Below are 22,492 nucleotides of genomic sequence, written 5' to 3'. Positions count from 1 at the left end.
TGCATCATTTTGCATAACCTGGTTCCAGGGCCTCCAGCTTGACATGCAGATTTATGTAAAAGAGACCCGACATGCAAATGAGCCAAGCCTGCCACTTGTTTTAGTAACAGGCAGGGCTGCGTCACTGGTTCCTCCAGCCCAGCTGTTCTTCCCAAAGCCTACTGGTTCTCACAGGCCGGTTCTCACAAGCCGAGGTTCTCACAGGCCCTGGAAGGGCTGCGGGGCCATCCGCTCCCCCACCCCCACGCTGCCTCTGCTCTGCTCTAAGCCCAGACCAGGTGAGGAGTCTACTTGACAGCGAGGTCAGAAAGAAGGAGGAGGCTAGAAATACTGCTTCCCCAAGGAGTTTCTGGCGGAGTTAGTTATCGAGTGACAGAGAGACAAACGGAGAGAGAGAGAAATGCACACAACAAAACAGAGAGAGAGGGGCTGACTGAGAGAGAGGCAGACAGGGATTCGGAGGGGGCCAGGAGACAGGGCTGCACATAAAACAAGCACAGACAGAAAGGGACAGACAGATGGACGAAGAGCAGAGACAGCACAGAGTCAGAGAGGGTGAAAAGTAAAAAGAAGCGGAGACACGAGACAGGAGAGATGGGGACACAGGAGGGGGATGCTGATGGAGGGGGCGGAGACCAAGAAAGGAACAGATTTCAGAGTTGCTGCGGAGGAAGAAGTGAGGATATAGCAGCAGCCTGGCTGCAGGGAGCAAAAGTGAGGGGGGAGCTGGTGACGATGACAGCTTGATGTTGGGGAGCTGGGGAAAGGAGAGAGCTGCGGGGAGAGACTGGGAGCTGCCCTCTTGGAAGAGCTGGCAGCAGCTTGGCTGCCACCGTCAGGCAGCACTGCCACCACCTCGTAAATCCTTGATTTGTATCCGTCTATCTATATTTATACGCACACATATCTATAGACACACACGTGTATAAACCACACAGGCACGCAATGGTGGAAGAAAGCATTCTAGAGCCATCGGGGAGAAAGCAGGACTGAGGGGCTATCCGGGACAGCAGAGCGTCTGTCCTAGAACAGAGGAGGGTTGGCTCTTCCTCAGAGGGCCCAGAGGAGAGTTCACACCCCATCCCCGGCTAGTCCTGGCCCGTTTAGCAGCCAACACCCCTGGTGCCAGGGTGCTCCTTCCACACCTTCCCAGCCGGGCTCCCCATGCTCTCCTTTGAATGCTGAATGTGCTCAGTTTGAGCATGAAAGCAAGCAAGCAGACAAGTCAAAAAAGAAAGAGGAAAACCCCTCTTGTTCCCACAACCTCTTCTGTAGGGAAATTGACTTTGTGGGAGGAGGGAGCTGCGTGTAGGCCCTGAGTGGGTGGTCTCTGAGTGCAAGGGGGAAGGCTGGGAAAGCTCCCTGTGGCTTTTGGATAATCTCCACTTCCCCCACACAAGAGCTCCAGGGAGGGGACAAAAGGGGGCATTTCTTAAAACCTTAGGTGGCAGCACTGAAGGTGCCCTCAGAGACCCTCCAGCCCAACCTCATCCTTTCATGGGAGAGGGCACTGGGACCCAGAAGGGCCCAACAGCTTGGTCAGCACAGTTAGGCTAAGGGACTTTTCACTAAGCAATTATCGTTTCCTCCAAATTTGCAGGACCTTCCTTCTCTTTTTCTGTGATTCCTCTGACTTGCCCACATCAGTGCTAGACACATTCACAGCCCTTTGAGGAGTGGGTGCTATTTTTATCCTGAGACAGGTGAACTTTGTACACATTGTGAAAGTTGTGGGCACAGACCCTCCTGTGCACTTTTCCCTGATGCTCCAGGAAGGCCTAGGGCTCAGCTTCGTCATCTTTCCATCTCGTCAGCCTGTACCTGCCAGGGCCCCAGCAGATAAAGCCAGCAATCAGCTCAGCCCCGTGAAGGTCTGTCACGTGAGCCACGGGATTTCACCTGGCAGAGATCTGCTTTAAGAGGGAGTCTCCAGGAACGCAGGTCATCTCTGGCAACGGCCCCCCCAACCCCACACACAGCTAGAAGTGAGGGTCACCTCCTCACACTCACAGTACTGCCTGAGCTTGACCCAGTCCACTTGTTTCTGCCAGAGGTCATCCGGCTCCACTCTGGCCTGGTCCCTTGGGTCACTCTGGCCAGCCTCATGTATCACCTTCTTGTTAACCTCTAGTGGTTTTTAACTTCTTGTGGAGACAGAGCCTTTTGGGAACATGATTAAGGCCATGGAGGTTCTCCCCATAGTAATGTCCATATCCACAAGATTTTACACACAATATCAGGGGACTCATGGACTCTCTGAAGCCCTCAGTCCAAGACAGAAGGGAGAGTCCTCCTGGCATCTTCAGACCTTAGGCAGCCAGTGTCGATGTGTGGAGGCCCCAGGACCCCGCCCATTTCAGAGGGAAACTGTAGCCCTGACAAGTGGCATTCCAGGACACTTCCCACAGACTGTCTTCTCTCCCTCTTTCTGTCTCAGAGATTTCTTTCTAGGCAACTATTTCTTCCATGTTGAAAGTCAAATTGAAGCTACCACTATCCCCTAGCTACATACCAAGGCAAGCTCAAATGACACATAATCCAAAACTCATTTCTGCTTTCCCTTAGAATCTCTCTCTCTTGCTCTCTGTCCCCTCTCCAATAGCCCCCTTCCACTCAGTACATGACCTTGACCCCATTTTGCTCTATCTCAAAGTCAGGGCACAGCTGAGCACCAGGTCCTGAGATGGCCCCAGAAGAGGAGCAGAGTAGATGATACACTTCCCAAGAATTGAAAGCTGGTAAGTCTCGTCCCCCCATCAGCCAGGGGAGACTGTAGATGGCCATGTTCTCAGAAAAAGGGCCTCTGAGGGGAAGAGTGGGTGGAGGAGCAGAGAAGCCAAAGGGGAAGGGGGTAGGGTTGGGGGAGCAACCAGACTGAGGATTCTCTCCGCAGATTCCAGGCCCTGAGCACTGCCCCATCCCCCCACCCCCAACCCCCATCCCCACTCCCTCCCCCAGAGCTGGTGATAGAGGAAGCCGTGGACTCCAGAATCTGAGCCTGGCTGGAGACACTGAGGTCTCTGTGTGAAGGGGGAATGATGGGAGGCCTGGAATCTTTGAGGGGCCAGGGCAGGGTAGGGGCCTGGGAAGTTCCACGTAGAAGGCCCAGGACTCAGGGTGGGCCAGGGCTTGGAAGAGTGAGAACAGGCCTCTTGCCAGAGAAGGGTCTAGTTAGCCCATCGGGTGGCCCAGGCATCCAAAATGCCTTTAGATGGAGAAAGCTGCTTAATCTCCCCCTGGAAATCAGGAAGTTGGAACCCACACAGCTGATTACAGGGTCAGAGGAGTGATTTCAGAGGAAAGATTAAAAGAATTAAAGTCGGCTTAGGAGGGAGCAATGGAGAGGGATCCAGGGGCAGGTGGGGGGCTGAGGGGCTTGTCTGCAAAGCCCCTGCACCCTGAACCCAGCTGGGAGGGCCTCTGGGGGTGGAGGTGGGAAGCCTTGCTGAGGTGGAGTCCATGGGTGAGGGTCAGGCCTGTCAGCTAGCGGATTCTGAGGGAGTACAGGTCAAAGGTAGAGAGAGAATACCACGGAGGTCTAGAGATCCTGAAAGCTCTGGGAGTAGGTAGCAAGAGGCCAGGAATAGAGCCAAAGCCCAGACTTCCAGTCCAGGCCGCCACTGGAGGGGCGGCTCTGTGAGGGGGGCCTGGTCCTCTCCACCGCCCCTCTCCTCCAGGCCTGGGAACTCCAGCCCCAAGTCTTCTGACTAACCAGGAAAGAAGGGCAAGAAAATGTATGGGGGTGGGTGGTCACTAGCAGAATGTGTCACAGAGGCCATCCTGGGGCTGAGGGGCAGGGGCTGTTGTCCCAGGACAAGGACAGTCCTGGGTAATGATCTCGTCCTGCTTCAGGTCTAGACTGAACAGTCGAGGCCAGAGGACAGCTGGGGCTCAGGCAGAGACTCTGGCGATTCCTCTGCTCTGCTGTCTGCTCCCGTCACACACACATGCACACACACACACACACACACACACGCACACACGCACACACGCACACCACTCAGCCATACTTGCTCTCATATTCCACCCCCCACCCCCACAAACACACGCACACTTAAACATACATTTAAATAACTTGCAGACGTATATTAGCAAAAACATTCCATCTGGGCTGGGATTTCTCTCATTGCTTTGAATTCCCCTGGGTTTTAACTTGAAAAAAAATAGGAAGAGGCAAAGATTTGACTAATGTTGGGTTAAGGTTTTTTTTTACCCCTTTCTTTCTTGGTTACTGACTGCCAAAAATTTATGTTTGTAAAAGGAAAAGAATTAACTGTGTTGATTAAGAGGCAAACTCCCTGGAAATGTTCTCTCTTAACCCTTTGGTACCCTCTCAGTGAGACCATGGGGTTCTCTGGTGTGGGGCTTGATGTCCATCCCTGGGCTGGAGGCCCAGAACCTTCTGAGGGGCTGATCCTCCCCCAAGAGAATTTACAGAACAGAGGCAAGCTGTGCCCTTCTGGTGGGCAAGTGTGTGTGAGTGTGTGTCTATGAGCAGACGCATGGGTAAGTGGTGTGAGAGTCTGTGTATGAGTGTGGATACTGTGAGTTCACGTGTGGGAGAGGAGTGTGTGCACGGGGGAGTGAGCGTGGCGACTGTGCAGGCATGTCCCTCAGCAGATGCGGGATGTGACAAGAATCTCTGTGGCCTGCTGGCTGCATGGTAAAACTCCAGGAAGGTGAGGGGAGCTTCACCTTGACCAAATTAGCAGGAAGAAATTGATCTGGCAGGAGCAGGGGCCTGAGGGGACCTGACACAAAGCAGGGAGGCAGAAGCGCTGGGGTAGGGAGGCTCTAGCTGAGGAAGCAGGTTCTTTCCTGAAGTCTAGCAGCTGTTACCATGGACTAGCCACAACCCAAGGCTCACTCTGGCCATCAGTCAGTGTCCTTCCATGGGGAACGGGGGGTGGTGGGATTTTCTTCTCTTTCCAGCTCAGCCTAAGTACCCACCAAGGGTCTTCCCTCCCCTTTTTCCTTCCAAAGCTTCCCTGACCCTTAGGAAGAGCCTGGACTGCGTGGCTCCCGAGCTAGGACACCAGAGGGGTTGAAGTCTTGGGGAAAAGGGGGCCTCTGGAGCTGGGGCTGAGGACTCTGACTAGAGAAGGGATGTTGGAGGGAGAAAGAGAAGAAAAGAAGAGCTTGCCAGAAGCTCAGAGCCTGTGCATATGCATCCAGCCTACAGACACACTTGTAGTTTCCTGAGCCCTCCAACAGGCCTCACTCCTCCCAGACTTTGCACAGGCTGTTTCCCTCCACCTGGACAGAACTTCCATCCCTCTTTTGTTTAGCCAATTGCTACTTGTCCTTCAAGTCTTAGGTGCCACCTCCTCTGGGAAGTCTTCCTTGCCCCCATCCTCAGCTGTGCCCCTCTCGCATGACAGCACCCTGGGCACAAGGGCACTTTCCACATGGTGTAATCCTTATGTCCTCTTGTCTGTCTTCTCCGCTGGACCTTGCACTCCTTGAGGAGAGAGGCACTCTCTCCTTCATCCCCGGCACCTAGTACCATGCCTGGCACACAGCATGGGCTCATTCGATGCCCGCTGAGTTGGAGTCAAGGCCCTTGACTGCCAAAATCAGTGTTAGTCACTCCATAGGCTGGGATCTAGAGCACCTTGTGTATACGCCCCACTATGACACTTACCACAAGACCCCAGGATTATCTGCATGTATATTTGACCCTTTCAATTTTCTAGGGGTTCCTCGGGGCAAGGATTTTGTCACAGTCATCCCCGGGGCCCAGCACAGCATCAGACAAAGAGTAAATGCCCAAGAAATGTTGGATGAATGGAAAAGTAACCACTGCATGATAAACATCCAAGAACACACGAGGAGGAAGAGAAGTGTGGCTGTAAAGATTGTTGAGGGCCGGAGTGCAGGGGAGAGCCTGTGCTGTCAGAGCAGGGTGGACGGGAGAGGAAGGAAACATTCATTGAGCACCTACTACATGCAACATTGCCCCCAACCCCACACTAGGCATCTGGGGGTTGTTGTTTCACATTATCCTCTCCTTCATCCTGCAAGGGAGGGTACTTACCTCATTTGACATGTCAGGAAATTGAGGCTAAGCGTGGTTAGGTAACTGGCCCAAAGGTTGCACAGCTGGTATAGGTTAAGCTGGGATTCGGATCCAGGTCTGTCTGAGCCCAGAGCTTAAGCTTCTCCCGCTGTGCCGTGTTTCACAAAGGATGTGCGTTTTGAGCAGAGTTTTGACGGATGAGAGGGACACAGCTTTACAGAGAAGGCTCTCAAGCCCAGGCAGGTGGAGGACTGAGGGTTTCCAAGAAGGGAACCCTCTTGCTGGCTAGCTTGTCCCTGGCACTTACATCAGCTACCATGTGACCAGGAAGCAAGGAGAAGCCCAGCGTGACAAGGGACAGTGCCACTGTGGAGGAAGGCGTGGAGCAGAGAGCAGTCAAGGAAGGCCTTCAACAATAGATCGGAAGCCTGGTCTTGAGAAGTCGCTGGGTGGGATTTTCAAAAGGAGCCAACACAGATGGAGTGCTTATTGGGCGGCAAGCACTATGCTGAGCACTTTGTTAATACGTTTAATTCTTAACAACAAGGCTTCGAGGTGGGTCCTACTGTTATCCCCAAATACTGATGGGGAAGCAGAGCCTAGAAAGGTTGAATAAGCTGCTCGAGGTCACATGGCTGGTGAGTGATAGACCTGGGATTTGAGCCCAGACAGTCTGATTCCAGAGTCCATGCTTGTGGTCCCTACACGAAGGAGGGAGAGTGTGGCTATGGAGGACTCTCAACGGAGGGGTCAACGTACGTCAGACTGGCAGGCTGAGTCTGGGAGTGTGATCCAATCTGATTGGAGGGATAGGAAGGGTCAAGTTAAAGGAAAGACTTAAACCCCAGGCTGATGAGTTAGGAAATCATTTACGGTTGGGAAATACTTAAAAGTAGGGGGCAGGGGCCGGGCCCGTGGCTTAGAGGTTAAGTGCGTGCGCTCCGCTGCTGGTGGCCCGGGTTTGGATCCCAGGCGCGCACAGACGCACCACTTCTCCTGCCATGCTGAGGCCGCGTCCCACGTACAGCAACTAGAAGGATGTGCAACTATGACATGCAACTATCTACTGGGGCTTTGGGAGGAAAATAAATAAATAAAATCTTTAAAAAAAAAAAGTGGGGGGCAGGGGCAGAGTCTCTGATGGTCTAAACCTTCCCCGTGCATGTGGAGAACTTGTCTTTGCTTCAGAGACTTTGGGGTTCCCCAATCTGTCAACCGCATCCCAGCCTCCTGAGGAAGCCCCAAAGGGCTATGACGATGTGTTATTCCCAGGCTACTTCCCCTGGAGAACTCTAACCTATTTCCTCTCCCCTCCACCAGTGAGCAGGGGATCCAAGCCGGAGACAGCAAGCAGGCCCTGCCCCTGGCCTTGCCCTTGTTCCTGCTGGACGCCTGCTGCCCTGGGGGACTGGGCATGTGGCTGCCTGGGCTGTCTCCCTCTCTCCATTCAGGGCAGGTCCCCCTGGGAAGGGGACTCGCAGCTTCTTGGTAGCTCAACTCTGACTTCTCCCTAATTAGAGGGAGACGGCTGTCTCCCAGCCATGCTCCTTTGTGGTCTGGGTGGGTGGGTGTCGCTGTCCCAGGCCAGCCCCATGCCTCTGTCCAGAGATACTTGGGAAGAGTGTAACAGCCAAGCAGTAGGCTGTTGGAAGACGGTGACTCCCACACTGTCCTGGTCTCGTGGTTTTGGGGTTTTTTTGAGGGAGAGTGCCTTTGTATCAGAACACCAAGAGACGTTCTCTTGAATACCCATGTTCAAGAAACTTTCTACCTGGCTTTGGAACTTTGGGTCTGGAGGGAACTGGTGTCCTGGGATCGCCCTACAACTTCTCTCATAGCCACTGCAGAGCAGCCTCCAGCCATCAGCCCCACCTCTTCTGAACAGGAAATCATCTTCAAACATACCTTGAAAGATCACCTCAAACAGCTCTTTACCTTGGTACAACACCTTATAGTCACCAAGCATTCTCGCATCCTCCTCAGCCCATGGGACCCTCCTCACATCAGCCCTGTAAGGCAGACAGCTCAGAGATTATCAGACCCATTTTACAGATGAAGAAAATGAGGTCACTTGGTTGGTGAGTCACGTTGCTGCACTGTCAGATTTCTAGGCAGTGGGACCAGAAGGTAGACCAGGATGGGGCGGGGGCAGGATCCGGATCGATGCAGTCCAGGAGATGGGGGCATTGGAGGGATGAGTGATCACAGTTCCTCTGCTCCCAGAAAGTCCCACCTTGAGTCACCTTCCCCTGCCTTTCCCTGACGGAGATGCTAGCAGCTTTCCCGCTGAGCAGTGGTGACTCATCTTTTTTTGCCTCCTCTCCAGGGTGCTCTCGGTCAGGCGCTTCTCTTGGTTTTCGTAGGATCTGACTCAAGGTCCGTTTCAGGTAGGCAGTATCTGTAGAGGCTTCGGGTGTAAGGCCCTCATCTAAACAACAGGAGGCGTTTGAGAATTACTCATGAAAAAAGGACACCAGGAACAGTGTTTGGGCTCTTCAGGATAAAGAGATACACAAGGCTGCAGGGGCGGTGGCGATAGGAATACACAATTACATAACAGCATCGACAATTACACCTTGCATTTCTTTAGCACCCGCTTCCAAAGAGCTTTAAGCACCTTCAGGTTTATTAGGCTATTTGATCTCATAAAAGTCCCACAAATGGGCGGTGATAGTTATTATTATCATTTTATAGATGAGGAAACTGAGGCCTAACCAGGTGTTAAATGATTTGCCCCAGGCCTTACAGCAAGGGAGTGGGGAAGTAGGGCTGGGTCCGTCCTGTTTCTAGAAGTTTGTCTAGGTGTTTTGCACATGGGCCTCTCTTTTGGTGTCTACATTCTGATGAGGCAAGGTGTGGACAGAGGAGGTGACTGGCAGTAGGCTCAGAGAATTTTCCTGTACAAGGTCACTCAGAAACAGTGAGTCAGGCACCCTGATATTGAGGTCAGTTTCCTTTTTCACTTCCCCAAACAATTATTGGGCAGTGAGCTCACTTGTTGTTTATTCTCTGACCAGGAGGTGAGAGTATTTGCACAGTTTGCTCCTGAACGTTTCAATAGTAGTGGTGATGCAAAAAAGAGATCAGTGCTCCTACGCTGGGGCTGCTACCCTCATGACCCACCCATTCCCCAGCCAGGTTTGGGGTCCTCTCTAGCCCTGTCTGTAACCACAGCCTCTGCACTGGTTTTCTGACCTCCAGTATCATTCCCATTCAATCCTCTCCATGACTGATCTTTCTAAAGCTCTCTCCACCTCTCATAAACTGTCAGTGGGGTCCCATTACTTTCAGCTTCAGCTTGGCATTCAAGGCCCCACCCAACCAGGTCGCAAACTGTCTTCCCAAACTGCTCCTACCCCTCTTCCTCCTCTACAAAATCTCGTCTTCAGCCAACACAGTAGGACTTGCCTAGACATGCTTTGTGTTTTCCCAACTCCACAGTTGACTGCCATTTCATTCTCATGGCCTGGAAAGCCCCTCCCACCCTCTCTGCCTGCTGGATTTCTATCCATCCTTCAAAACCTATGACAAATGTGACCTTGACCTCCTTCATGATGTCTTCCTTAATTCCACCACCAGGAAATAATCTCTCTATCTTGAGATGTCTCACTCGGTAAACGGGTCTCCTCACAAGTAATTCTCTGATTGTGTGTTGTGATGGTGTAAAGCTTTGGATGTGTGTAAAGCTGTAGAAATTGCAGGATTCTGCAATACCGCTTGTGTGTGTGTGTGTTGGTATGAGGGGTGAGCACAGCTACACAGAACACCTGAACGCAAAGAAGGGATTGAACATTTACTGGGTTGGAATGTGTCGATCACTTCTGCTCTGCCAATGAACCGAGAGCCAGAGGTCTCCCTCAGAGGAGAGAGAACACTCACCATAAAATCTATAAACACACGTGGAGGAAGAAAGAATGGGGAGAGCGAGGAAGTGAACAAGTGTGTACTGATCATTTACTATATTCCAGGCACTGTGTTAGAGAGAAAATTTCATGAAAACAATGAGCTCAGTTAACCCTCACCATAGCTCTGAGAGGTAGGGGTTACTGTCCTCATTTTGTGGATGTGAACTCTTGAGGGTCAGGTTCCTCAGGAAACAAACTCTGAGAGGAAGACCCGTGTGCAGGTTAACTGGGGACTGTTCACAGAACAAGCCCTGTAGGGAGTCTTGGAAGCAGGCCTGGCAGAGGGAGAGGTTGTATGGCAGTGGGGTTGCCACGAGGCCTCAGCCGTTCCATGGGGCACGCTGAAGCTTGAGTGGCTCTTCAAAGAGGTTCCTCCATCCAGGCAATGGGGCTGCGTCATTGTACCCCCTGGGAAGGGGCATAACTTAGGCAAGATGTGTCCCTTCAGCAGAGAGCAATTCCTGGAGAGGGACAGCCTCCATTACACACACAACTCCAGAACTGAGACATGCCTGCCCTGCACGCACACTGTGCTGCGGGCAAGTAGAAGGGTTGGGGATTGACCTCGGGCCTGCCTTTGTCCTGAGCTACTGTGTGGCTTTCAGTCTATCTCAGAAGACAGCATGGCCACCCTGTGCCCAGGATGCATCTTCAGGAAGACCATGCCCCAAAAGTCACCCAGGGAAATCACCCCGTGAAGAGAACGGTCTCCCCATTTTCTGAGAAATCTCGCGTAAGACGAGTGTCAAATGATAGCAGTGAGAAGGTAGGTAGTGCTGGTCTAGTTACCGATGTTTTCTGTTACTGTCTGGTTCTCACACTTTGGAAACTTTGATGGTGGGATCTAAGTGTGATAGTCAAAATATTTAACAACCAGAAACATCTAGGACAGTTGGAGTGGGTTCTGGCGGTCTGCATCCCAGCTGAACGTGAATTAGACCTGGTGGGCTCCAGAGGACGAGGTCGCAGCTTCCCCCAAGTGCCATGTGTTGGGGAAGACCCTGGGAAGGGCTTTCTTCAGAAAACAAATCTGAGAGAGGCAGGTGTCCTGATTAACCTGGGCATTTGGTTCAGCATTTGAGGTGGAGGTAGTAATCTATTCTGTAAGCTCCATTTTGCAAGGACTGTGACTTACTTAGCTCTGTATTCTCCCATACCCAGCAAAGTAAAATTTGTCACATGAAATCTGTACAATTCTGGGCAAGGCACCACCTGCTCTGTGCCTCAGTGTCGTCATTTATAAGATGAGAGGTTTCCAAACTCTATTTCTCCTTGAAACAGGAAAATCTGGTGAAGCCCCCTTAGAGAAGGGAGGCAAGTGGGCAGGCCCAGGGCCTCCTACTCTACTTTAACCAGAGCAACTCCCCTTGTATGTGTTTATGCTTCCATACGGTTTCACTTAAACCAGCGTTCCTCAGCTAAAAACAAAGCCTGGGAACCACCGGGCTGCGTATGATATCTGCGGTCCCTTACGCACAGCTCTGACGTGTGCGAATGTGAGTGAGTGAATGGACGAATGAATGAATGAGTGAAGGAACTCTTTGTGCACCTAGCTAATATAGTCCAGTCTCTGGTCACACCTGTTCTTGCAGCAGATGGCTAGCTGTGCTGGGCAGTTTGGAAATTCACACAGGACCAGATCAGAGCTCCCCCAATGTCCCGTCAATTGCAGGATTCTGTCTGCCTCCGCCACAGCCACCAACAAGGCTTCCTCCCTCCAGGCATCTGGGATGCCACCAGCTCTGAACTGCCCTTATCTTCTTTGACTCTCCCAATACGTTGACTCAGCTGAAAGAGATACTGACAACAGCAGTACGAGTCACTGGTAGATTTGGCAAAGAATCGTTGGGTTTTCTCGGTGTGTGTCCTGGGGTGTGGCACTAGGTCTGGCTTGCTTCAATTCCCTTCCATCACAGGAAAAGGGCTCCCAATTTTGGCCGTGCCCTCCCTCCCACCATCCCTCCCTTCCTTCCTCCCTTCCTTTCTTCCTCTAAGACAGTGGCTCTCAATCTTGGCTGCACATTGGAATTGCCTAGGGAAACTAAAAATGACTGATGCTCAGAGATTCTGATTTCTTGGTTTAGGGTATGGCCTTGGCAATAGGAGTTGAAAAAGCTCCCTAGGTGATTCTAATATGCAGCCAAGGTTGAGAACCACAGGTCTGAGGACATGGAGTAGAGATCCCAACTTTGGCCTACAGCATTTCTAGCCATGGGATTCAGATGCTTCTGCTGGATTTGGGGAAGTGTGGGGCACAGGTATCCATGAGAAGTGGGAGGAAAGAAAGGGAAGTGGAGGGAAGTGCATCTCATCCCACCCCTGCCCACTCCCCTAGCATCTGAGACCTGTGGAGAGAGAGGCCTCAGAAGAAGCTGAAGGGGCTATTTTCATAGGAGGTCCTATGAGACTCGGAGTGCTTGGTGTCCAGGTGACAGGCTGTGACAGAGTGGGGGAAGGGCAGAGGACACCGTGAGGCTCCAGGGCACCGAGGACACCAGGTGGGCAATGCTGCCCTTTTGTGGAGCTTCAAGACAACAACCCGGGCCTGGGCACCAGCATTCTTACAGAGCATGCCAGCAGCAAGGCCCACCCTGCAGTGACTGTGGGCTGCGCAGTATCAGAGAGCAAACAGGGTATGGAGAGTGAACATTTGGTAAGACACAGCATCCACTCTCGATGGGGGTCCCATTCATGAGCACATGTGAGGTGCTCCCAAGGGGTCCCTCGAATCACAGAGTGAGCCTCTGGCAGATGGGAGCAAGTGGCAGTGAAATCTGATAATTTCATTGATGGGAACCCACCTGGACTTATGGGATGGTGAGGTCTGTGGACACTCAGGTCACAGATACAAGCCATAGTCATGAAACCGTCTGGGCGTGGCGGTGGGGTGGTAACACACGACAGAGGTGTACCAGAGAAGCAGACATTTGCAACCTGCTCTGAAACTGCCCCCTGGTCGGCTCAGTCCCCCTGAACAGCTTTCACGCTGTGTGCTCCCCGTCCAGTCTGGGTCTTCTCAGCTCAAGGCTTCTCTGAGTGCATGTTCCCAATGTGAATTATTTGCTTTACTTCCTGTGCAAGTTCTTTTTCTCTCTCTTTTTAAATCACATTTTCTCCTAAATTAGAAAACCTCTTTAATTGTTAGCAGGAGCTGGGGCTCTGCTCCTCGCATGGACAATATCATTAAACACTGGAAAATAAACAAACTGGAAAAGTTTAAGACATTTTCAAACCCTTTGCTTCCCAAAGGGCGTCTGGGGCCCTGGGCAAGACAGGGTTCTGCTGGCCTGGGTTTATACTGTGTTGATGACTTGACCCCTCCAGCTGTGAGAAGCCAAACTGACAGCAGGGTTGTTTTTACTAAACTTCCCAGGATTGCAAACTTGATTTGGGAGGCATTTGCGCTGATTTGCGCTGAGGTCTCCAGCGACTGCGCCGAGCTTCCTCCTCGGGCCGAGAGCATGATGGGAGCGGGCCAGTGGCTCTCATAGCTGACAGCTGTTGTAAACCATCGCTGTCCTCCAGAGTTATTCCACAGGGCTGGGGGAGGAGAGGGGAGCCGTGGGAGGGGGTGGTGTGTGAGAACATTTCTTTCCATCTTGCTGAAATGTGAGTCTAATGAAATGATAATGAGGTTGTGGCCTTTAAGCTCCATTGCGCTTCTTGTGCATTGTAATTTTACCCAGAGTGGGGCTAGTTTTTGAAATGATTAAAACTATCGATTCCTAGGCCTGTGTGGCTTGAATCAGAATTCATTAGAGGCCCAGAGGTGAGGGATAAACATTTCTCCCGAGTTCAGCCAGGAAACAGACCGCATCTCGTGTGAGTCTCCTGCCTGCCCACCCACCCATCTCTCCAACAGGACCCCTGGCGCACAACCAGCTGATGTAGGGACCCCTGGCAGTGCTGGCAGACAGACAATAAATGGGATCCAGCATCCATAGAGCGACAAGTTACGAAAGTCCCAACCATGAGTCCCAGCCCATTTTCCTGGGACCTCTCCCTCATGCTGGAGGAGGGAAGTTCTCAGTGTTTAGTCTTAGTCTTATTTTCTTACAGGCATTATATGTGAAATGTCTCCTCTGTGAAAAGAAACACACAGAAACACTCCAAAGTGTGACCCAGAAAAACACTGGAAGGAGAAACTCCAGCTGGGAGTGGTGGCTGACAACGTGACCTGAACTTGGATCTCCCGAGTACCGTCTTTCTCAGGATAGAAAGAGGGGTTTCTTCCTCTGATATTTAGTGTCACCACCGTGCTGGCTCCCAAAAGCATAAGATCACTGCTTTCAAGTTCTAGTTCAAGTTCTCTAGAGCTGAGATGGGCTGGCATCTTAAAAAATAACCTTACTTTGAAAACAATATCAAGATTCCTCAAGAAATTAAAAATAGAACTACCATATGATCTAGCAATTCCACTTTTAGGTATTTATCTGAAGGAAACAAAAACACTAACTTGAAAAGACATATGCATCCCCATGTTCACTGCAGCATTATTTATAATAGCTGAGATATGGAAGCAACTTAAGTGTCCATCAATGGATGAATGGATAAAGTAAATAAGATATGTATACATATATATATACACAATGCATATATATATAAATGTATATATATACACACATACACAATGAAATATTATTCAGTCATAAAAAAGAAGGAAATCTTGCCATTTGCAACAACATTGATGGACCTTGAGGACATTATGCTAAGTGAAATAAGTCAGATAGAGAAAGACAAATACCATATGATCTCACTTGTGTGTGGAATCTAAAAAACAAATAAAACGAAAAAAAAACTGAACTGGGTGAAGGGGGTCAAAAGGTACAAACTTCCGGTTATAAAATAAATAAGTCCTGGGGATGTAATGTACAGCCTGGTGACTATAGTTAATAATACTGTATTGTATATTTGAGAGTTTCCAAGAAAGTAGATCTTAAAGTTCTTGTCACAAGAAAAAAAAATTGTAACTATGTGGTAATGGATGTCACCTAGACTTATTGTGGTGACCGTTTCACGATATATACAAATATGGAATCATTATGTTGTACACCTGAAGCTAATATAATATGTCAATAAAAATTTTTTTCTTAATTTTACTTAGTATTAAAGGAGGCCAAAAAAGAGAATAATTACAGACAATGTCAACAGCATAAGGATGGGCATGTCTCCAAAGCATGAGTGTCTTGTTCTACCTTAGCTCTTTTCTTGCCTTAAAGGGCTGAAGAAATTTATATACACTTGGCTTGGCTCCCTGCCTGGGTCCATGTGGGGGCCACATCTTAAAATTGGTCAATCTCCCATCTACATCTTTCCTCTGACAAGCGTAAAAGATCACATTGTAACGGCCCACCTGGGGCCTCCTACTCTCATGGAGGTTCTGGTCTGAGGAGCAGGCTTTATCCACAGCAGACTGGGGGTGGTGTAAATGACTCAAGGAGAAAGTTGGGGTGCTGTCCTCCACATGGGGCACAGCAGCCTGGCAGAAGTCTCCTTGACCCCCATCCCGTCCTTTTTACTGTCTCACTGGGCAGTTGTGGTCATAAAACATGCACAGCAATAATTATATTCAGACTGGAGCTTCAAGGTCACACACACCATGATCCTGTCCACATTTTGGAGAAGATGTGATATATTTCCGGTTTTGCTGCTCATCTTTTAAAAGTCAGCTCAGGCATCACTGTCTCGGAGCCCTCTTTACACCAGGCAACTGGGGTAGCTTTCCTCTAGCTTTCCAAAGCACTGAGGGCATCTAGGGTCCCCCATACCACATTGTATTATTATTCTCATCTTTTTCTCTTTGTGGCCCCACTAGACTGCTGGCTCCTTGAAGGCAGGGTTTGCATTTTATTCCTTTTCGTGTCTCATGACCCAGCACAATGTCTGGCCCATAACATACCTGAACGGATGATTGTTGAGTGAATGAATGAAGGAAAGAATCCATGATGGATGTCATTTGAGTCCCAGGACAACCTTGTGAGTCAAGCAGAGCAGGAATATGAGCTCTGATTTCCTGGAAAAAAAAAAAAAAAAGAAGGAAAGAAACAGAGCCTTCAGGAGGGTAGGGCCTTGCTTAAGGTCACCTGATCCTTGGAGCTGGCGCCAGGGCCGTGGTGCAGTCTGGTAGCACTGAGAGAGGTGTGCGTTTCGCTGCCCACACTTGCTCGGCCCTGTGCCGTTCAAGAATCTCTCCCAAGGGCCTCCTACACAGGTGCTTCCCAAGTGGTTCATATCAAGGTCCCCTTTTATTTTCTCCCCTTGCCACACCCCCAGCACCTGGGCTTTGAAATATTTGGCCTAGCAAATGAACTGCAATTATGCAGTAATAATGACTCCATTTTCTCGTTTTTATTAATAAAAGACATATGCGACATGCCACTCAGAGCTTTCAGCTGAGAGAAAACGTGTTTCCCCCACTAGGTGAATAGAAATCCACTCAGAGGCAGACCGTTAACAAACCACCTTCTCTGCTCCGGCTGGGAATCGCAGCGCTGCACTTGACAGCCCTTTCGATGGGCCTCCATCGAGCAGGCCGCCTGCCCTGGGTCTGTGAAGTCGGAGGAGACAGGGGCCGTTTCAGCTGCTCCCGGCTTGCCTTCCCATCCCCGCTGGAAGCAGCAGACCCTGACTTCTGGAGAAGCGTTACTGCGATGTGTCAGCTGCTCCAGGAGAGCCTGGAGTGATGTATCCAAGACCTGTCAGGAGAAAGAGTTTACGGTCAGTTAGGAACTGTAAACTCCTTCCCATGGAATTGTCAGTGGAATTTTAATACTCTGTCTCCCTCTGCCTGGGCACTTCCTTCCACCGTCAGCCCCCTCCTCGATGCATATGGAGCAGGGCTCCTGTTTGAGGGTCCTCAGGGAGAGCACACAGCTTCACTTGCTCCATGTGTCAGGGCTGAAAATGGGAGGTGAAGGTCAGACAGGATGCTGAACTTCCTGCTGCCCCTGGGCCTTGGCTGGGCTCCCTGCCGTTCATTCTCTGGTGCTCCTTTCCTTTTTGTAGCAGGAGTGAGGCCTGAAGGGAGCAGAAAAATGGAACTCTAGCCTGGCTTCTCCTTCCTTCCTTTATTCAGGCAACAAACACTGAGGGCCTCCATACTGAAGGCCCACTATGTGCTGGGCAGGGAGCTAGGAGCTAGGGAACAAGAAGGTCACTGTCCCCATCCTCACGGTACCCCCCCCCTGCTGCTATTCAATTCTGATCACCCCATAGATGGTAAATAACAAACAGGAAGAAGGGGAAAGGGGGAAATATGAGAAGAGGTTGCCGGAGGAAGAGTCGTAGACAGGAATGACCTCCTGAGGAAGGGAAATAGAAAACCAGGCTCAGTGAATGATTTGGGAAGCCCAAATCACCCCCTTCCTCCTTTATGGCTCCCAGATCTCCACTCTTCTCTCCAGGAGACTCGTCCACCACATCTGCACTGATAACTCCGAGGTCTGTGTTTCTTGCCCAAACTTTACTTTTGAGTGTCAGATCCCCTATATCCAACTATCTTTATCTGGAGGTCCCAGAGGCAAACCAAACTCGTCGTCTTCCATCATCTTTAATTATAACCTCTGATTTCCTTCTCCTCCTCCTTCTTCACTAGACCATGAGCAATTTGAGGCTAGTCCCCACGTCTTGGTTACCTCTGTGTCCCCAGCGCTCAGTACAGGCCCTGGCACATGGTGGGCATCCAAGAATATTTGTTGAAAAATGATCAGTACCACTTCATGGAAGAGGCGGCTTCTACAGGATCAATTTCCCTGTTTCCCCTTGAAACTCCTCTCATCTGTTTCCCCTCAAGGAAAGACCATCCCCTGGGTACAACTCTCAAGACTTGTTGTTTTAGTAGAATCAAAATGGACCCGGTGAGATTTCCTCATCCCACAGGGAACTCCTTGGACCATTTTGGGGATGGAAGGGGGTTCTCAGGACTTGCCTTTGCATCCTAAGTCTTCACGCACAGGGCTGGATTTGCATATGTTAATATGGAGAACTGTAGCTATATAATGAGAAGCAGTGGGCCATGTGGGTGAGCGGAATTCCTCAGAGTATTTTTTTCAGATGTCTTAATTCACTCTCTTTGTTGTATTTTGGCAGATCCAGGTGTTTGGATTGAGTTAGTCCTGGTCCCCAGCACCCTCCCCCAAATTTCTGAAACCACAGATCTTTCTAGATGCCAAACGCAGCCTTATGTCCAGAGGGTGATGGTGGGGGAAGCACTCTGCCCACGTGGAAACAACCCCAAGGAGATGGCCTGAGAGAGACAGCTCCAGGCTGGAGAGCCCAAGCCCAAGGGGTGGGGGGGTGGGGGTCTTCCTGAGGAGGATGGGGAGGAGAGGATAGAATTCCAGAGACAAGAACCCTCTACGGAGACAGCCCGCTGGGCTTCCAGCCCTCCATCTGGGTTCCACTAAAAACACATTTTGCGTGTTTCTGTTGTTCTTAAGTCTGGGTTTATTTCAAGGGGAAATTTATAAAGAAACATCTTTGACTTTATTTCAACAGCAGCTTGTGCTCGGGTAGATTCTCGGCTGTCTGGCCTGTCCTGCCCCTGGTAAAGGAGGGGGCTAGGGTGAGGTCCCAGAGAAAAGAGGCCCCAAGAGGCCCCAAGAAACTGAGGCTCTAGGCTCTGCTTGCTGCGAGTGTCCAAGACCAGTGGGCCTGTCACTGATTCTCACCTTCCCAGTTGAGAGCAACATCGATAGCAGGAGAGACCCTTGGTGGTTTGAGAATGAGGGGTGGGGACGGGGGAAGCACAGGGCCAGGAGAGATCTGCTGAGGCTGCCCCACCTGGGAAATCTGCACAGACAGAAAGGCAAGTGACAGCGTCTGCACAGGTATTTGAAAGCCTTCGTCTCCGAGCCAAGGGCAGCATTCTGCACATGACCACCCCAGTGAGCCTGGGTTTTGCCCTGCTGGGAAGCCAGATGCAGCAGAGGCCCATCCTGAGGATTCAGGTTCTAACCCAGTCTGAGAATCCCCAAGGTTACCCAGAGCCCTTGAACTTGAATCAGCCCACACCTCAGAGACACAAAGAATGAATGTCAGAGCCAGAAAGGCCCTTAGCCACCTGGCCCAATGCTGTCATTTCACAGATGAGGAAACTGAGGTCCAGGGAGGGGAAGCTACTTGCTCAGGCCACACAGCGGGTCATTGGGTGGACTAGACCCACATCGCAGGCCTCGATGCTGTCTGGCACTTTTCTGCTGTGCTGCTTATGAGGGTGAGTAGGCGGCCAGATATCCAAGGAGGGGCCAAGAGTGCTAATAAACATGCCATTCATGGACTCACGCCTACGTGTGCACACAACATGTATGCTGGCCCTCGGACCCTGTCAGCAGAGCTCATCAGTACCCGTCCCCCACAGGACAACCTGGTTCTCTCCTCCAGAGTCATCTTGGACACTCAGGCTCCACGCAGACCTGGGGACTCAAAATACCCTGGTAGATACAGTCCTGTCTTTACACAGAGCTGACGTCAGACACAAAGAGAGAATTCGCGGCCCAGGCCTTAGGCCCTGGCCTTCACCCACCAGAGAGTAATTCTTACAGAGCTCTCCCTTTGAGAAGGGCTTCTGCAATGACTCAAGTCGACCTGCTTAGGCAGGATTTGATTGCCCCCTGGTGGCTATGTCTGGCATCTTCAGCCCCAGCTCCCCCAGCGCTCCAGTCTGTTCATTCATCAAATATGTATTGAGCCCCCTGCTGTGGGTCAGGGAAAGGGGTGGTCAGTAGACTGTAGGAGATGGATAAGCAAAGCAACAATTACAATACAGGTTGATTGGTGCTATTATAGAGGTAAGCTTAGCGGACAATGGAAGCTAAAATAAAAAGGGTGGGAGGAGATGTCATCCCAGCTTCCAGGCAAGAAGCTTAAGAAAGATTCCTCAAGGGATGTGGGCTGACATGCTTTCTGAGCTGTGTATAAGCAACCAAAAACTAACATTCATTTGTCCAGGAGTTTACAGTTTACCAAAAGATTGCACTTGCATTTTCTAGTTTATTCTACTGATGGTCTCACGAGGTATGTACCCTTGTCCCCATTTTACAGATGAAGACACAGAGGCTCAGAGATGCTAAGTGATTTGCTCCAAGTAAACCATGTAATTGATTCTTATTTGATTAGTACAGTTTCCAAAACTACTCCAACAGGACCAGATAGGCCATGGGGAGGTGGGTACACAGGTAAGGGCTGCGGGTGGGGGTTAACCACCTCTGCCACAAAAGCTTTGGTAAGTGAGGGGTTTGAATAAATAAGTAGCTTTATCTCATCCCCCAGTGAGCAGAGTTCTCTTCTCCCAGAGCTGCCCAGTGATGCCTCATGGGCCTCATGGGCAAATGCAAACTGGAGAGTCCTGGGCCTAGTGGCTTTCACATTCTCATCACAAACCTGGAAGTGATGGACATGAGAGAGGGACGTTTAACTTTCTCTTCCCTGCTGGGCATGTGGTCACATCAGAGTCTGGGACCACAGGGTGAGCACTGAAAGGCCCTCCGAGATGAGATCCTTACTGCTGCAGTGAGGTTGGCTTTGGCGTGGGGAGCACAATTCTGGGAGGAGCCTCATCTTCCACACCCCCTCCACTGCCGAGCACAAGCTTCAGGTCCCAGTGGACACCCTATTAAGGAAGAATGAAAAATCCGGTGCAGCTATTGAAAAACTGGAGGAGTAAAGTGGCCGACAGCAGTCGGGCACAGCCCAGGCAGCATCTGGGAAATCATCCACCACCGTCAGCCCTGGAGAGAGACCCTGCATTCCTGGTGGGTGGGGGATGTGGGTCATTTAGATCCCCTCTCCCCCAGAGCTGTTTCATCAATCCCACCTGCTGGGCTCCCTCAGGGTGGGTCTGGGCCCCAGGAGGTACAGGCCTCTCGTAAGGGTGGGGGTGCTGCCTCCGGGAAGGGTCTGGAAAAGGCTGAGGGGAAAGAGCTGGGATGAAGAGAGCCCAGTGTGGTAGAGCACACAGGTGGTCTTAAGTGAGTGAGTGGCAGTGTGCAGTGGCCTGGTGGACCCAAATGGTGTGCTACCGTGCCTGTCAACTTTCAGGTGAGAGGGCTAAGACTCTGCTGGGGCTCAGAGTGATTTGTACCTCCCCCAGGATTTTAGGCTTATGTGTTTTCTAGTCAGCGAAAAAATGGAGATTCCCGAAAGTGCTGTGTTCTAAGGGCTGGACTCAACGTGGAAGGTCCTTTGGACCAAAGAAATTGGCAAGGGGTGAAGGATTCAGATTCAATGAGCCTTCTCTGACAGCCTACCATGGACCCAACACTGTGACAGGCACTTGCTTATATTTAATCCCATTCAATCGTATAAGGTGATAAAATTCAGAGAGGTTAAGTAACCAGCCCAAGGTCACAAAGCTTGCAAGTAATAGCACTAAGATTCAAACCCAGGCCTCCTAGTTCCAAGGCGGTTTGTCACAAGAACATCTTTTGATTTGGTTAATTTCTGGATGTGATTTGGAGACTTCCAAGAAAGAGTCAAATATTTGGGAAGCCTAACATTCACGGGAGGGAGTGCCAGGTATTTTTAGGGAAGCAGATTGCCCCTGCCGTGGAATTGGATTTCCCTGCCAGCTCTGCCCTATCCCAGGGCACATATTCTCTGCCGTGCATTTGGTTTTGTCAGTGCTCTATGAAACTGCATTTTCAAGGACTCCATCACTCCCCAAGCATACAAATGTCTCGCCTTCATTTTTCCTGTTAAGCAGATTTAAAGAATGAACTAAGAATCTTGGCCACCATTAATTTCACAGCCTACAATTATTTGCATCCCTTTTTTTTGCTTGAGTCATTTTAAAAAGCCCTTATGATTCCTTTAATCCCCTTTGGTAGAGCGATTCCATTCTCTTCTCTCTCAATCTCCTCTCTCCTGAATGTGCCCCACCCCCCACCCCTACCATAGAAAGCTTTAAATAATACAGCAAATTCTTGTTTCATTTCCTTTTTTCTGTTTCCAGATGGATTTTTCTCCCCAGAACATCCCTGGGAATCATTTCTGTCAGACGCTTCACTGGATGTCCCTCGGTCTCTACACTCATCAATCCCCTCCCAACCCCTCCCTAACACCCCCCCCAAAATTGCAATTTGCTATTTTAATTACAGTTTCTCTTGCCACACTTGAGCGTTTTTTCCCTTTGCAGTCCTCTACCTCACTTAGATTTTAATTCTTTCTTCCAGTGCAGAGAATTCATTAAGATTTCTAGATTCTTCCGAATTCGCTTCCTTGATGAGGAATAATTCTTCTTAGTCCCCGTATGACTCTGATCGTTCAGCTCCTGACTGAAGTTGCTAAGCAGTGGGGCCAGGGTGCCCAGTGTGAACTAGTGGCCCCGTCCAAGTGCAGTTGGAGTCACCACTCCGGAGATGGCATGTCCCTGGGTCTGTCTGGTGGCTGTAGCCCTGGCGCTGACTGTTTCCAAGACCTGACGGTGATCCTAGGGCAGCTGGCCACGTGCTGCGGCCTCCCTGATCTGCTGGTGAGAGCTCCTGGGACTGTTTGTCTTTGGATTCCATGAGTTGCTCCTTGAAGGCTGGGACGGGCTGGGCTTGATCACAAACCATCTGGGTCACCTGCA

The 22,492-nt window shown here is 50.6% G+C and overlaps 1 long non-coding RNA gene across 1 annotated transcript; it reads left to right on the top strand.

Moving 5' to 3' along the window:
• Nucleotides 1-232: 232 nt before the first annotated feature.
• Nucleotides 233-14,298, top strand: LOC131414571 (uncharacterized). The gene is made up of 3 exons (XR_009222201.1): nucleotides 233-278; nucleotides 2,654-2,738; nucleotides 13,984-14,298. It is a non-coding gene; the product is annotated as an uncharacterized LOC131414571 (long non-coding RNA).
• The last annotated feature ends 8,194 nt before the right edge of the window (nucleotides 14,299-22,492 follow it).

This window comes from Diceros bicornis, chromosome 15 (assembly GCF_020826845.1).
Source record: "Diceros bicornis minor isolate mBicDic1 chromosome 15, mDicBic1.mat.cur, whole genome shotgun sequence".
In the NCBI taxonomy this organism is placed as follows: domain Eukaryota; kingdom Metazoa; phylum Chordata; class Mammalia; order Perissodactyla; family Rhinocerotidae; genus Diceros; species Diceros bicornis.
This window is presented reverse-complemented; position numbering and strand designations above follow the sequence as displayed.